This window comes from Solea senegalensis, linkage group LG1 (assembly GCF_019176455.1).
Source record: "Solea senegalensis isolate Sse05_10M linkage group LG1, IFAPA_SoseM_1, whole genome shotgun sequence".
Classification (NCBI taxonomy): Eukaryota; Metazoa; Chordata; class Actinopteri; order Pleuronectiformes; family Soleidae; genus Solea; species Solea senegalensis.
Genome location: NC_058021.1, coordinates 33,826,140 through 33,844,363, shown reverse-complemented (window position 1 = coordinate 33,844,363; position 18,224 = coordinate 33,826,140). Strand labels below are relative to the sequence as shown.

General features: G+C 38.5%; 1 long non-coding RNA gene across 1 annotated transcript; it reads right to left on the bottom strand.

Annotated features, from left to right (window-relative positions):
• Positions 1–1,963: 1,963 nt before the first annotated feature.
• LOC122779661 lies at positions 1,964–18,215 on the bottom strand. Its single transcript, XR_006361597.1, has 3 exons — positions 18,205–18,215; positions 10,431–10,434; positions 1,964–2,024 (listed from the first exon to the last, which is right to left on the bottom strand). It is a non-coding gene; the product is annotated as an uncharacterized LOC122779661 (long non-coding RNA).
• Positions 18,216–18,224: the final 9 nt, after the last annotated feature.

Sequence of the window (18,224 nt, the reverse complement as noted above, 5' to 3'; positions counted from 1 at the left end):
AAACTCTTATTTATATGGCTTCTATTTTTGTGTAGCGCCCAACCTCCCTCCCTCCCTCCATCCCCCGCTCTCCAAGTTCAAATCCAGGAGATGCTTTTAAAGGCAACCAGACGCAGCAGAACATGATAAATAATAAATAACAACACAAAACTGGCCAGGGATGAATGTGGGGGTGATAATATGACTGTCTACCTCTGAAGAAAAAAACAAAAACACATGGTTTTGATTGTGTGTGTCAGTGCCTGAGTTAATTCTCTAAAGAGATAGTTTTGTTTCTATAAAAACATCATGAGCTCATAAAGCGAGGTTTTTCCTCACCGGATCCAATTATTAACAGCATCTCCTAATTGCTTCTTTTTGATATTTTTTTTTTTTGATCGTTGTTTTCATGCATGCATCACCTTTATCGTTTGAAATTCTTCAGCCGAACAAAAGCACAGTGGGTAACTTTCACCAGAGAATTGCAGGGTTGTGTATTTTGTGACACAGAGGAAATGGAGAAAAATGGGGGTCATTGTGATGTAACATAATTAACGTGTGTTGTTTGTGTATCACAAAATAATACATCTGCTTATTAATTATAGGAACATGGATTCCGTTCACTTACAAAAAATAACATAGAAAACACTCAAAATAATTTAGTTTTAAGGATAAGTGGATGATAATTTACCCTTTTAGTGCAATTAGTCTAAGCAAGGATAGTAATTTAATTCACTGAAATAATTGAGTTGCTGCAGAAAAGGTGGCTATAATTTTTTTCCCCATGTGTAAAAGGTAATGAATGAGATGTAATGTTTTTTACGTGTACTTTAGCATTTTCATTTAATATAGGAATAATGTTGACTTAAATTTCCCGTTGATAATGCAAAATAAGTTGCAAATTATACTGTGTAGTCACCAACTGGCAAGGCTAACGCTAGAGCTAACCACCAGGTAACACCAGTGTGACCAAACAACAGCTCATTTCAAATGCCAACTGGTTGATGTTATTTTAGCACTATACAGCTGTTTGGGCCTGTGCCAGCTACAGGAAACTGGCTAACTGTTTCAGCTAACAAACGTGACATGACCATGACATAGAGACTCATTTCCGAAAATAATAAAAACACTAAGCCTCATATCATTATCAATAAAAGAGGCAGAAGAGAGTAACATAACATGTGGCATAACATACGGAGATAGAGAGAGCAGGAGAATGAGAGACTGCTAAGCTAACTGCTCGGCTAATTTAACCACCGTACATGTAAGACAAGACAGCGAGTTAGCAAGAGAGATACTAACGGAGAGTGATTCACTTGTTTTAATTAAAGGGTAACTAAACCCCTAAACCACTTTTTTCAGGTTACTAACTATTCACTTGTTTTAATTAAAGGGTAACTAAACCCCTAAACCACTTTTTTCAGGTTAAAACTAGTGTATAAGGTTATCTAGTAATATTATTGACTACAACTCTTGGTAGTTTTGTGTAAAGTATTTGAATTATGTATTTTTTGTTACAAACGGGTGTATGTACTGCCTTCTCTGGATAAACACCTGCCATTACATTTGAATTGTCGTATTAGCTGGCTCTTACCGGGCTGTCGCCACTGTCCTGGTTCTCCGTCACTAACTGTCCTCCTCTAGCCACGCCCCCAGAGACACAGCAGTGGGGTGGGACCATGGATGTATTATAAGAACTGGATAGAGCACCACCCACTCTGCCTTGAAGACAATTTTGTCATGGTGGCCACTTCTGGGTACTGCAACAAAAAATACAAAAATTTCGCAGAGTGACGTCACAGCTGTGTACGAGCACAGCAAAACGCGGTCATGTGGCGTCTCGGTAACGGCGCTACTGTCAGGGAAGTGTACAATGTGAAAACTTTATGAGAAATGTGAATAACTACTGCTGCGCATGCTCATGCTCTACACAACCCGCAAATAAACGCGGAAGTCAGAAAACTTTTTTGGCATAGGTGGGCAACTCCGTAGGAATGAACAGAACCAGAGGGGCGGTGCTCTATCCAGTTCTTATAATACATCCACTCAGAGTGGATACGCAGCACTCATATTTCTGGTGGATATCGCAGCAGAACTGCATAAATTCAGCAGGATTCAGCACGAGCGGGAGAAGAAGTAGAAAAAATAAAACATCCGGTTTACTTTTCAGAATAAAAGATCCCGCTGTATGTTTTCAAAGAATATTCCCATTTTACTGTTCCTGTTTTTTTGTGAAGCTTCAAATGATGTATATACTGTATTTCCTACAATCTCAGTTTTGCTTGTTTATGAAATTTGTTTCCTTCAGTGTTCTAACTTGAGTTCAAACGCTTCTCAAACTTCTTTGTTTTGAGTTTGTCTGAAACGTGCAAGCGAGCGAACAAAAGACTGAAATTATCACTGTAATTGAGCAGAAACTCCAAACGTTGATTCCGTTTAATCTTTTGCGTCTGAGTTTATTTTTCCACATTTTCTGTATGTGTTGGTTACAGAAATGTGAGGGGGGGATGAAGTGAGTGTGTGTGTGTCTCTGAGGGAGGAAAAGTATTGTGTTACTGATTAAAACAGTGTCTTATGAAGTGTGGCAGGGAAGTGATTTTTTTTCTTTTTTCATTTTTAATCAAGACATCAGTGACGATCAGGTTTATAGGGTTGAGTTATCTTTCCCGGGGATTTCTTTTAGAAATCATATATTTGATGTACAGAAATTGGTAACCACATCAGTTCACTCAATAAACAGCGTGCAGTCTCGGGTGTCTATTCCTGATGTCACTGCGGTGAGTAATGCCCCTCGGGAAAAGACAAAATGCTTCGTTATAGTCACGGATGTGGGCCAATGGAGGCAAAACCCATTTAATTTCTGTTCACACACACACACACACAGTACGCAGACTCACACACAGCCTCAGGGCGTCTGGTTCATTAAGGCGCTCCAGTCCTGTGTGGTCGCACTGGCACATGCTGTGCACCAGCATGTGGGCGTGTTCTCCTCGTTTGACTTCAAGACCTTTAAAGTCAACACACATCACATCACATCACATCACATCCCATCACGTAGCTTAGGAATTCTGCGATTATTATGCTTCCCTTTTTTCGCCGTCAAAAACGCTGTGGGATTGCGGTGAAGCGGCGACGTCGCCAAAGACATTATTTTTACCGCGGCTTTCATTCATGCGAAGGCCTAATGTGACTTAACTGGTGCACGTTTGGGAGCACATTTTTTAAAGGAAACACTGGCTGAATGGGGCCACAGGAGGAGAGGGCACTTACAGATGCTAAATAAAGAACTGCATGATGAGTCTATTTCTCAATGAACGGGCCATTTAAATCCAGAACGAATACGAATCTAGAGAAGCAAATCTAATGTGGGTTACTACAGAGGAGGAGCGATTAGGGTTTAGGTCATGGAAAGTCATAAAAACTCAAAAACAGCAACTAAAGAAAGGCACTACCAGTAAACCTATGTGGGCGATTAATTTAATTTAGTTTTCCTAAACACCCATGCAATGTAAAATATTTTCCTTTTTTTATGTCACATTAGGGATTGGGGCCACCTGTGAATTTTGTTATGAAGAAACAAGAAACGGAATTCTGAGATTTAAGTCGGAATGAATCTCCAGAATTCTGACGTTAATCTCAAAATTCATCTCCAGAAAGATATTCCCATTTACACGTGTTAGCAGGGATTTTTGCAAAGCAACACAACCAGCACATTTATCTCTCTTTTTATTTGATTTTTTTCTTTTCAGCAAAATCTCAATTTCACTTTTTGGGCTTTTTTATGAAATTGGGTTGAAATTCTTTGAGCGACTTTTGTCTTCCTGTCAGACGAGACATCTCCAAATTGCACCTGCGTTCGAGTTTGTCTGAAAGGTGTGAAAGAATGAGATTAAGAGAAAGGTTAAAATAGTTTCATGTGCAAATCTAATCTGTCAAACATCAGTGCCATTTCATCAGAAACAGTCATTTACCTTGTCAAGAAGAAACAAACCCAGAGTTACAGGAATTTAAATTTAATTAAATTTACCGTATCAAACATTGCTAGGGTTTTTTTCCGGCAAATGATTTGTCATATAAGGTTTGATTTCAATTAACAGCAGCTACTTTTTTTCTTTGTTAAACTTTGGTGGAGTTTAAATCTCTGAGCTATTATGATAATAATAATAATAATAATAAAACACACACCTTCACCGGAGTAAATTATACGTATCACTGTGGGGACATTTAGAGGTGAGTGAAATAATACGGTGTATAATTATTGTTCACTTTGACACGGAGGGCAGCTTGTAGTTGAAAAGTAACAGTTTGGAAAAAGTCTTCTCATAATTGTGTCGTGGATATTTATAGTGCTAATCCTCTGCTACGTTGTCATCATAATCAGAGTGGGAGTTAATTTCATCTAATTGGGGCTATTCTCCTCAATTGTGGTGGAAAACATACGATTATTCTTACAAGCGGCCCACAACTGCCACCGCAATGATCACAGCACTTTTATATTTATGCCGCGGAGGACCTGAAACTGGGCTAAATCCATAAAAAGATGGATGGATGTTTCTGTCAATGTTTACTGTGTCCTCTGATGTGCCATCAAACATGCTGGCAGTGTCACAGTGACAGCACAGTGATGCAACCCTATGTTAGGAGGCATATACATCTTACGTGTGTTAGATTTGTACAAGCCTTACTATTCAAATGGTTGCATTCCTCTGCAGTTTTCTCAGCGATGAGGAAAAATTAAAAGGGATAGTGGGATAAGGATAGGATTTTAAAATAGATGCCCAAAAAACAAACCTGATTTTTGCCATTTGACAAAAGATGTACACCAGATTAAGGTTTTGATATCTAACGAATGATACATACAGTGTTGTTTTAGCTGGAAACTGAAGTTCTTAAACCGTTCTTACTCCCGCACCAAACTCCAAAGAGAAAATCAGTGATTTTAGCTCACTGGGACACAGCAGAGCAGCTGTTGGTCTCCTGCTGCCTCATTTGTTAGGTTTGTGTCCCTCAAGTACATTTAAACCAATACATTTTGAACACTTAAGTCATTAAATGACATATTTAAAAGTACTGATGAAGGCAGCAGTGGATCAACGACTCCTGTGTGCTGTGATGTAAAATCGCTGATTTTCTCTTTGGTGCTGAGCGGTTGACAAACTTGAGTTTTTCTGCAACCGAATGATGAAATAAAGGGGTGAACATATTCAGCAGATACTGCAGACTTGAGCAGGCATCGGGTGACCCCTTTTTCCATGTGTCCCCAAATGGCAGCCATTTTAATATCCCTTTAATATTACTGAACATTGTCACTCAGGAAACTAAAGAGAAATATCGTGAACCTTAAAGTTCAGTTTCTAAATACTGTTTTATGGCTACAAAAAAAAGTAGTGAACATATTCTTACGTTATAGGCAAATCAGTTTTGTCCCAAACTGGTTTCCAGTGTGTCAGTCGCTCATATAACCACACGTGAAACAACCTTGCATATCCCTTTAAATATTTAACAATTACATAAGCATTTTTCTTTTATTGAAATAGTGAAGGTACATTACATTTCCCCCCACAGTTTGCCGACATGACCATGCATTTTTAATGAACCCTGTCTCTTAGAAACGGGGGGTTGTTTTCTAGGAGAGATGATGACACTGAAGAGAAATATGAAAGTATCTACGAGTAAAGTGTACAACACGCACCGTTATTCCAGGATGTGAATTTAGAAAGGGTGGGTGAGTGGAGTTAAAAATGTGTTGCTGCTAAATCCAAAGTGTGTCACTAAACACCCACTACCTTCCAAAGGGGAGTGAACAAGTGGAGCGGTTTGAGCACAGCCGTAAAAAAATAAAAACACATTGAACGCTGGTGTTAAGTGGATGCTCGGGTAATAAATAATAGATGAGCCACATGGGAGCAGTTTAAAATAAAATTGAATGACATCTCACTCACCATCAATAATGGAGGTGTGTGTTTGTTGCATTTACAAAAACTGGGATTGTTCCTGAGACATTAAAACATGCCATGGCTGCGTTAACCTGCAATCTTTTTTGGAGTGGGGAAATAATAAAAAAAACTCAGAGCAATGGTTTCACAAAAAATGTGTTTCAAAGGCAAAGTTTTTCTTTCACTGCCGCAGAATTAATAGCAACAATAACAATGATGATAATAATAACACTAATAATAATAATAATAATAATGATGATAAAAAAAAGAGCTTTCCTTCTGGGAACTCCTGCAAACCAACGGCTGAAAAGAAAATCCATCTGGCACAACATCCCTGACAAATAATACAACGTGTGTCAAGGCAATTTCTGTGTCAAAAGCATTGGTAAAACTTTACACAACAAAAAGCAGACCTTGAGGAAAGTGTACCGTGCCCTCATTCAAAGCCACAAGGCTGTCGGTTAAACCAGGACAATAATGTTTGGCGGACAACAGGTTTGTCCAAATCCAGTTTGAGTTTTATTTCCTTGACTCAAAAGGAAATTGAAAGAATACTGAAGAAAAGACAAAAAAAACAAGCATTGATCATCTAATAAATATCATTCCCGGGTCATGCTGCAGAGCAACAGATATTAATTGGGAAACAGCGGGATGCGAAAACAAGGAAGGAGCCAAACGAGTACACTTGAAAAAGGATTTCTGAACAGATTTCTCCTGTCCAGGTAGGTCAGAGATTTAGACTGACCAGCGAGTTGTTTTTGTCCTGGTGGGCTGAGGGGAAAACTCCCAGTAACAGACCATCACACAGCTGCAGGCGCCTGAGGCAAACCTTTCCTCCTCACCCCCGGACCTCCTCACTTCAAAAACTAGGGCAAAACTTTCCACACAGCCACAGATCCATCAGATATGACAGAGTGAGGACAACGCTGAGCTTCCTTATCTTTTACTCTTTACAGCATACAAAAGGAAAGGAAAAAAAAAACTTTATGACAACCTTATAGTCTAACAGTTGACTGCAAGGGGAGTCAAAGGAAATCCAGCAGAGTTTGTTACAGCAAAAAAAAAACCTTTTCTTGAGTATCTGACGTGCCTGATGGATCTCACGTCTCATGTTCTTCTGGTCCGACTACAATAAATGTCTGAAGAAAACAACATTTCGAGTGTTTTATTCAGCTCACTCACACCTTGTTGGTCACGGTCAAAAATGACCGTCATAGGAAATGAGTGGTTTATACCAATTTATGTTGGTAACTGGAAACTGAAGTTTGTAAATTGCTCATTCTCTCATATCAAACTCCATAGAGAAAATCTATATTTTTAGCTTGCGGGGACTTCAGAGCGGCTGGTCTACTGCTGCCCCCTCTGGTGAGTTTGTGCTACTGAGGTAAATCTGAACAAAGAATTTCAGCCTCATGAAGTCCCAAAATGACACATGTGAACTGAGTAATGGAGGCAGCAGGGGATCGACAACTCCCGTGAGCTGTGATGTAAAATCACTGATTATCTCTACGGGTTTTGGTGTGGGAGAGTGAGTGGTTTTAAGTGGCACAGAATTAAGGTTCCAGTGCTCGTCTCGTCACCTCAAAACCTCTTGATATGCTTCATAATAAACATCTCATTCTGACCTTTGGTTTTCCCAAAAAATGAATGGCTAAGGCAGTGTTTAATACATAACCTTAAACCCAAACACTCACCCAGACTGGAATTAAAATATACAGCTCACAACAGATCATAAACAATAAAAGAAAGAAATTGCTTCATAGAACATTGGAGAAAGTTTAGTTCACAATATAATTGTGTTGGATATTCACGACAAAGCCAACAGAGAGACTAAACCAATGTTTCCCAAACTTTCTTGGTAAAATGGTAAAAGGTGAATTTGGTTGGGAACCCCAAAATCTGTGACACAAAATCTGTCCTGAACCAGGATTTGGGTATCACATGACTGACTAGGATTCATTCACAATAATAAAAAACTGTACAGCTACTGTATATCAACTTTACCATAGCTTCCAGTTTCTGTTGAACCTAGAAAGCATAACCAATGCTGCTGAGACAAATGGTGTATAAACAAACATTTCAATCATATGTCAGTTTTCCTCCTCGAGAACCGCTTCTGGCTATGAATTTGGAACAAGTTGGACGGCTGGAAAGACAGTGAGAGGGCAAAGGAGACAGAGAGAGAGAGAGATGTGCCCTGAGAGTGGAAGGGTGAAAGGACTTTATCGTAAAATCTGTGAAATGTATGAGCCGGGGTTGAGGGACGGTGGTGCGTCACCAAGGGAAATACTGTGACTTACACACAACTACTTTCTATAAAGAAATTAAGATAAAGCTTTGAATGTGGGCAATTTAATGATTTACACCTTTACCAGCAGTGTTTTTTTTAAAAACCTGATCATGAAAACGGTGATTTACTCCTTCCCCAGTTGGCAGTCGAGGAGTTTCTGTTTCCCCTCTGCCTTTTCTCCCCTCCTGTCTTGTGGTGACTCATGTTTAACATCACAAATCATCACAGACTCACAACAAACAACAAAAGAACCCATGAAACTACCACGGGGGCCAGTGACAATGGTACAGCGGCGTCTACTTTTATATCTTTTTTTTCAAATTCTTTTCAATTCAGTGGCTGAATGATTTTTAGATCCCTGCTTGTGTTACAGTGTCACAGCAGAGGAGGGCAGGGTTGGTGTAGACACAGCCAAAATAAAATAACACTGAGGAAGAAGGCTATTGCAATTTCTTTTCTTTTCAATTTCATTATTTGACCTGGGAGGGAATGTTAATCATAGCTTTCATCCAAATTAAAGGCCAGATGTTAGTGGGTGACCAGTGTAAAAGGGACTTTAGACAGAAATATATGCTGCATTCCATTTACGTACAAACTCAAAAGTGGGAACTGGGAGTGACGTCAACCCAGAGTATACCACGTTCTAGTTGAGAAGTCTGAAACGCAAACATATCTCAGGCTAGCCATTGTGAGCCATTTGAAGCAATTCCAGTTACATGAACAGTGTAGTGAACTGAACAGTACTATGTGTACGACTGATTTACTCTGAAACAAATACGACGCGCAATAAATTGTAAAAATAGGACCGGTGGTATCCCATGTCGAAGTTGGTGAGGTTTTTCCAAGTTTCTGAGTTGGGAGTCCGAGTTTTGTGGCATTCCTGTTCTTGGAAATTCCAACTAAACCTTCACCCAGTACCAAACACTGTGGATCGGGCCTTTGGGAAGGATCAATAATGCACAATTTTCCCAAGGAGGAGGAGTTGAATGAGCCTTACTGATCAGCTCTTTATGATACTGATGATGTTTCTCATTGTTAATGGACATTTTCTCTTTTTAATGACAGTTAAGAGTCAATAGTTGTAGGTAGTTTGATCAACCAAAATAAGAATAAATGTCATTTTAGTCCTTTTTTAGTCTTCCAGCATCACTGATGACTTCCTTGACATGTTATCAATTAGGCTGTAGCAGACTGGGTAACCAGGAAGTTAAGGATTTGTTTGCCCTATAGCACTTTGATCCTTGTGACTCTAACACCAGCAACTGTCAAACCAACAGAAATCTGTTCTAGTGGGTCCGAAAGGTCACGCTGTCGTTTGGATTGATGGTTGAAGACCTAAACAAGTGAGAGACCTATACTTTGACAGCAAGCACAAACAAGAATGTTGGATAAGAGAGGAGTGATCGGTTCCACCATGTGCCTCAGAAGAACATATCTGGTTCTCTTAGCCATGAGAAGAAAGTGTGGGCAGATTCATGTGTATTTAAAGGGCAAATAAAGCTCTCCAATCACTCTCACAATCTCTCACAATCCCATAAACTCCCACTTAAATTTATTGCATTTTTAATGCACTTTTTTTAAAGTATGTTGTGATTTAATTATCTTTAATTATCTAGGATATATTAAGGTTTAACTAAAGATGATGCATGAGGTAGTGTCTGTTTATTTTAGGAAACAGACTTCCAGCTCTGTGCATATAAATGATCCAATTGACTTTGAGTTAGGAGCAGCATATTGTTTCTTACATCTATCATCTGCCGAGTGTTTAGAAAATAAGTTTCTAACTGTATATTGATGAGGTGTCAAACATCACTATACCAAGAAAGCACAGCAGATGGAAATACCTGATGCATTTCTTGTTTGTGTTGGATTAATTCACATCTTATGAAGCACAAACTTCAATAATGTGCTACGTCTGTCCAATAATGTAGGTAATGATTAGGGATTTTTCAGGCCTAGCAGTTTATTTTTGAATAACAAATCAAAGCTGGATTGCTTGAGGGAACGCTACCGGAGCAGCGACTGCCAACGTTGCTCTGTTGTGCAGAGCAGTTGTAGACTGTGTTTACAGAGAGTTTCGGGCCATTTAATGAACCCTTTGGTAGCCATATTGGAGGTCTACAGTGTCTGAGCAGTACTGCCTTGAGGATCACTAAGTGATTTTCCTATGGATTTGAACACAAATGTTCTTTTATTGCTCCAAGAAACAACTAATGTGATTGTACTGTACTCCCATTAGCCACAAAATTAAAACAGGTTTTAATTGGCGGCAACAAGTAGAGAGAGAGGGGGCTGGGATCCCACCTTGGCCAGGCCACACTTTCATTGCATAACAGGGGTTTTGGTTCAGCCTTCTGAATTGTGTGTGTGTTAGACTCCTTGGTCCATGTTTCAAGACAGGCCAAGTGGGTTTCCGCCATTGACACCAACCCCTGGCACGCGGTTTACGTGGGCCACAGCCCCAGGAAGCGCCATGGTCCGGACGGGGGATAGCTGGGCAGCAGACTGCCACCTTGACCCCAAGCTTTTCCAAGCGGACCTAGAGCCAGTCGTGGTGCACCACTGGCGGAGGAAAGGCGCCAGGTGGGGGGCAAGACAGGGGTCCTAAAGAGAGGTTCCTCCTGTAAGGTCCACACCCATTTACCTCTCAATGGTTGCCCCCTTGAACTCTTGCTTTAAAGTTGTTTTCAATTTTTCTCTTAAGGTACTTGTCAACTATCGGTCTGGTCCGTAGATGGAGTTTACCACCCACTTTGGGCAGAATTCGCAAACAACCCAACTCCCAAACAACAAGTTTGATCAACTACATCTGGGGACTTACATTCAAATGATATAGGGGCCAATGAGCATCTAGCCTGGTCAGGAGAGGGCTGGTCAAAAACAAGTCCAATTTTAACTTCAAATTTACTAACAGTCTTTTTTGTAAACAGTAGATGCTAAACGGCACAATGGGATTGTGACTTTGCACCGCTAACTGAAAAGTCCAAATTTTCTCACATTAAAACAGATTATTACCTCCTCTCTGGAAAAGAGAGATTAGAGAAGAAAGATTGTTTGGGCTTTTGTGCCAGACTCGCACTAGCATGTGCCTGGCTTGCTCAAGTGTTACAGTAGCCACTGGTTTGCCAACTGGCCCTGCAAATAGTCCCCGCATGACTAATTCCCAAGCACTGCCTAACGTGGTGTGGAAACACAGATGATGATTCTACTGTACCACTTTCCTCGTGTGGTTTGGACCTTTAGCCAAAAATAAAAATAAAAATATCTGGAGCAGGAATGATGCACATTACTGTGGGGAAGAAATGTTTCTTCTGTTTGCTAAAAACATCCTGTTCAAGAGTAATTGAACCGAAATCTTGTTAGCCATTCACATGGCTGCAAGTCAGTGCATTTAGCCACAGACATGGTGAAGACGAGCTGGTGAAGATCAAACTGAGAACCAGAATTGGACATAAAGGTGACTTTGAAAGCAGCGTGGATATCTATCACTATTACCAAATCATGAAACACTAAATTATGTAATCTTTTAGTACATAAAACATACTAGAACATGTTAGTGATGTTCACAACATCTATTCATTTAAATATTTAGTCCATATTAAAATAACTAAAAACAGGACTTTCAGTATGTGACACATTTTGCCAACTTGTACTTTTAGACTTTTATACGTTTATAATTGTATACTGTTATTTTCGCCGTTCTCCAGAACACAAATGTGACAAGAAATCAGTGAATATGTAACTTAACGTAAAAAAACACTTGGACACACACTATACTCTCACGAGAACGGGTGGACGCCACGTTGTTTATGATAAGAAATGATTACTTAGGGTGAATTGAACAGATAACCTAAAGAAAGACGTGCCCATACACAAATAAAACTGCTGGTTCCTCAAGAAAAGTAAAATGAACTGATGATTTACTGGGATTTTCAACCATCTCTGAATTCTATAGAGAATGATCCAACAAAGGCACAACAGATTGTGTGTACCTAATAAAGTGGCCAAGGAAGTCCATTTCTTTCATTCATGTCACAACTGACTTGATCCTTCATCTTGTTAATATGGTTGTTTAACGTGGCCACATTACTGATGCTACAGCCTTCACTCTAAGTGTGGTAATTAAGGAACATGATTAAAAGTTGAGTTTTTTTTTTTTTTATATGACTTTAATGAGCACGAGGGGCAAACAGGTGCACGAGAGAAATGGTACGTGGCCCCGGAGCGGGTCTGAAGGTGGCGGCTCGTTCCGCAGTGGCACAACAATCAGGCGGCTGATTTGTGTGATTGAGAGCCACGACGCAGCATCGACGGCTCATTTGCTCGTTGATGGATAATTGTGGCTATTAACAACGTGACACCGGTCTCACCTTTGTTATAAGACTCTTATTCACAGTGTTAATGGTTCCCCTCTTGTCTGTGTCCTCACATTCATTAGGGGGGGGGTGGGGATCCTTATCCCGAGCTTGTGTGTCGCTTTAATGACTTTTACGTGACGTGGTAAGGCAACTCTCAAGACGTATGACATGCATCATCGTGTGCCGTTGTGGCTAAAATGCTACAGAGAATGCGCTTAAAATTCAAAATGGAAATTACTGGTGACAGATAAGGAGCAAATATTATTAGAATAATAATAACAATATAAAGCCTTTATGCTCCCTTTAGTCCCCACAGGCATCAGAATGAATTGTGCTTTGGAGCTTAAACTATACATTTCAACCAGAGGAACATATGGTCACATCACGCTCAGTGTTACATATTTACATTTTTCATCCTAATAATGAATATTCTAATGCCTCTGTTTTATATTCCAGCACAAAGGGGGTGGGGAATGGTGAGGGGGAAGGGGTCATTTTTTTCAAAGAGAAGGAATTTCATTAATTGGCTGCGGCTCTTTTGTTACGCACTCATTAAAATTAATTCAAACTTTATTTTATTTGCATAACTCATTAGGATTATACAAACAGATACACAAAGAATCAAACTGGTATTGTGGCTGATTAATGAGCGCGCGTGTCTCTGTGTGCCAGGGAACTAATGAAAGGCTGTACATCCTTTTTTTCATTCAAAGACGTTGTTGTTTGCTTTTTCCCCCCCTGTCTCAGGCTCAGATCCAAGCCGCATGGAAGATGGTGACACTTCGTCTGGGGCTGTGTCAAAAAAATGCTTTTTGTTTGATATGCGACAGAACTCTCCGAGTTAATCCGGGGCAGCGTGAATAATTGAGGCTTTAAAAAAGAGTCAGTCTTAAGGTGCACTCTCATCACCTGTTTCAAAATATCTACGGGGGGGGGGGTTTCTTAGTGAAAGTGCATAAAAAAGGCCTTCAGGGCTGCAGTCTTCTTCTTCAAAGAATATCCCTGAAAAAGCAGCAGCTGAGGAATCCATTAAGGCATGAACAGCCATATTTTATTGACAAATGAACATTCCTGAAGAGCAGAGTTTCGCTGCAGATTCTGGCTGTTTAGCAACGGGTTTAGCACGTTTTCATTTAAAAAGCAGAATAACTCTTGTTATGTATGACGTAAAATACTCCACAAAAGTCTTAAGGCTATGGAAGCCCATTTCTGCCAGAAGAGGTAAAACTTAGCCTTGATAAAAAGTCATGAGATAAATTATGAGATAAAAAGGCATAATTATGAGATAAAAAGTTATAATTATGAGATTAAAAAGTCAAAATTATGAGATTAAAAAGTCAAAATTATGAAAAAAAAGTTGAAGTTAAAAGATAAAAAATTTAAATTATTATATCAGATTATTCAGTATGAACAGACAGCTGTAGCTGTTAACTCTCGGACTCTCCGAGACTTCCAGTCCGTCACTCTAAGACGTCCGTGCACAACATTACCTGTTTTTACATTAGTTATGGTTCCACTCCAGGTGTAAGTTGGGGTTGTGTCATTAATCAAGTGTAAGATCAGGTCATACGGGAAAAAATACATGTGTGCATGTTTCCTGTATCTTCTCAATGTGTCCCAGAATAATTATTACTGTGTGGTCATTACTGTGTACATGCACTGCTTAAACAACACAGCTAATGATGGTATGAGACTTTAGACAAAGACTTGTCTAAAGGACAAACCTCCTTGGCAAACCCACGTGTGTGAGCTGCCATACATATGTGTGAGCTGCCATACACCAACAATAGTCAAAAAAAAGTTGGAAATTAAAGACAATGTCAACATTATCACCAGACCAAACAATAATTTCCTCTTCACGTTATTGTCGTTAGTGATTGTACATCATTTTCCTTTCCTTTTACATAGTTTAAGTAAAGTTTAGGTAAGACTTAGATTGCTCTGTTTGCACCGAATAGGACCATGGTTCTAATAGTTTAGTTTTAGTTTTTATTTATTTATATTTTGACTTTTTGTTTTTTTTAAAAAAAAAAAAGAGTTAGTTCTAATTAGTTTTAGTGTTAGTTTTTTGTAATATGGAGTATTTGCCAGGTACTAATCAATAATAAGGTATTGATTCTCAAATACAACCTTTCAAAATTTGCAAGGCAGAGAAAAACGTAAAAGGATGATTTAGAAAGTTAGTAATTTTGTTAGTCAATTTTTAAACTCTAGCTTTTATTTTCATTTCAGTTAACAAAAATGTTTTGGGGTAGACATAAATAATTATATTCTTCTCACGGCTCCTTTCCAATCATGAAAAGTAATTATGGATCTGTGTAACATTGTACTGTATTGTGCTCTTGAACACTTTCATGAAAGGAACAAAATAAATGAAAGACCATAATAACCTTGAATGGGACTGCATATTATTTTGTTGTACTTTTTTGTATAAAGGACAAAAAATACCTCTGATTTCTGACAATTCACTGTCTTTTTTTTTACTTTTTGTCAAACAGTTTGTAGCTTCTTCTTTTTTTTTTACTGGAACTCTTAAATTTGTGTGGTTGTGTATATTTTTTTTCCAATCTGCTTCTGGTATTGCGCTTCATGATGGAATCAAGGAAGCAAACACACAGCAGCTGCAACAGCACTCAATAAATTGTTTTCTATATGTATAAATATGTATATTTAACTGCATGTGTATCATTATTAAGCTGTGGGGGAAAATAAATGTTGCTCGCTTTTCTCCCGAGGTCAAATTATCTGCCGTTTACCATACCATGCATCCACAAAATGAGAAAATGCTGTATACCGCTTCCCCCAAAACATGTCAAAATGTTACTACAAATATTAGCGTGAGCTAATGTCTCCATAGACTGGTCAAGGATGGATATGTCGCCTGGCTGCCTCCACACACACACACACACACACACAATTTAAGAAATGTAGGACGTGTCACGGAGGTCGGCGACTCCCCTCCTCCCACATAAAAAAAACCCACACTCCAGCCTCTATGAGGACATTTTAAGTCACATTAAATGCTATGAAATTACACTTTAATTCCATTCTATTGTGACAATGACGAAGGGAAAAAGGGTGGGAATTAGAGACAGTAAACATGGCCACGTTCTACTTTTCAAACAAGGTGATATATATATATATATATATTGTATATACATTGATACGGAAATCAAGCCGACATTTTCAGACACTGATAATACAATTATTTTCCCCTCCTCCTCCCTCCCTCCCTCCCTCCCTCTGCAGACAATCGCTCAGATTCAGATCAATGATCAGAATCAAAAGAGGCAATTACATTTTTTTTATGAAACACGCGTCGCAATCAATGTCGGCGGGGCTGATACGACACAAATTGAAAAGTGCGCCATTGTTTATCCACTTGTCTGCGGCGACGCATACACAGAATATCGTTTTTGCAAGAGCCACTTCACGCGACGCTCTCTGCCCCCAAAAAAAATAAAATAAAATCCTGCCAGACACACACACACACACCACACATTTGTTGCTTTTCTACCAGTCGCTGCCAATTTCTTTCATTCCCCCACTTAAAGCCCCACTCCTCTTCTCCTCTTTCTATTTTTTTTGTTATTATTATTTTCTATCATCGCTTGACAGTTTATTGATGTTCTGCAACAGCTGTCGTGACACGTTTTAATTCTGAACACCAGAGAAAATGTTTTTTTTTGCCAAGAGGAGAAGAAGTAGCACAAGAGGGGCAAACAGTCTTCGTGAAACCAAGGACGTATGAAGGTCACTAACAAGGAAAAAAATAAATGCGGCGCTGTTGTTTTCTTTCAGAGGAGAGAGAAGAGAACACACACACACAAACATTGTGTTTGTATTTCTGAGGCCAGCAGAAAACTCACTGGAGTTAATTTAACTGTGTTCACCAGCCAAAGCCCGACTGTGGTGACTCAACTTTAACATCACACAGATTAGCCTCAGGAGGAGACACGCTGGGCTGAGAGAGAACTAAATAAATACAAATAAATAAATAAATAAATAAATAAAAAAACAAACAAAGCACACTGTCCAAATTTTGACACTTTTTTTTGCTGCCAAGTTTCAGCGCTCACATCTTCACCAGGCAAGTTTAATTTGATTAAATTGTACTATCAACGTTCAACAATGAATACTTGAGGTACTTTACCGGCACTATTCTTTTTATTCATTTATTACAGACTATAAACGTAAAGACTAATTTGCACTTTGGATTTGGGTGACAAAATGTATTTCATTGTACAAATTCTGTAATTTTCAATGACATCTGTAATCTAATCTAATCTCTCCAATCTACTTTAATGAGTATTAGGGCCAAATTGAAATCAATAAAGTTATTTAATCCTCTGAGAAAAAAATAGTAATATTATGCGAATAAAGTTGTAATATTCCAAGAATAAAGTTGTAATATTACAAGAATAATAAGGCTGTAATATTATGAGAATAATTAAGTCGTACTTTTATGAGAATAAAGTCATAATATTACGAAAATAAAGTTGTAATATTGTGAGAATAATAAAGTCAGAATATTATGAGAATAAAGTTGTTATATTATGAGAATAATAAAGTCGTAATATTATGAGAATAAAGTCGTAATATTACGAGAATAATAAAGTCGTAATATTATGAGAATAAAGTCGTAATATTACGAGATTAATAAAGTCGTAATATTACGAGAAGAATAAAGTTGTAATATTACGAGAATAATAAAGTCATAATATTACGAGAATAATAAATTTGTAATATTATGAGAATAAAGATACTAAACTATGACTTTTTTTTCGCATTTTGGACAATATACTAAACTATGACTTTTTAGTAACATTTTAGACGACATACTAAACTATGACATTTTTGCCACATTTTGGACGGCATATACTATGACTTTTTTGTCTCATTTTGGAGGACATACTATACTATGACTGTTTTGTCCAATTTTTGTATGACACCATACTATGACTTTTTTGAATGATTTTGGACAACATACTAAACTATGACTTTTTTGTCTCATTTTGGATCATATATGCTATGACTTTTTTGGATGACATACTATACTATGACTTTTTATTCTCATTTTGGATGACATACTATACTATGACTTTTTTGACTGATTTTGGACAACGTACTATACTATTACTTTTTTGTCTCATTTCGGACGACGTACGATGACCTTTTTGACAGATTTTGGACAACATATTATACTATGACTTTTTCGTCTCATTTTGGATGACAGTTTTTTGACTGAGACAACAACATACACAACTTTGAGATTGTGTGTATTGATTTTCACAATTTTGCACATTACATACACGTGTATAACATAACATGGGCAGCAAGGTGGTGGACAAAAAAAAAATTTAATTCACAAATACAACAAGGGAAATAAATAATGAACATGGAAACTCAGCTCCCACCTAAAGAGGAGGCATCAACAACAACAAAAAATGTCAAAAAGGTCATAGTATAGTATGTCGTCCAAAATCAGACAAAATAGTCATAGTATAGTCAGTCAGTCATCATCTAACCGCTTTATCCTCCACCAGAGGGTCGCGGGGGGTGCTGTGCCAATCTCAGCTACATTGTGCGATAGGCGGGGTACACCCTTGACAGTTCGCCAGTCCATTGCAGGACCACACACACAGATAGAGACAAACAACC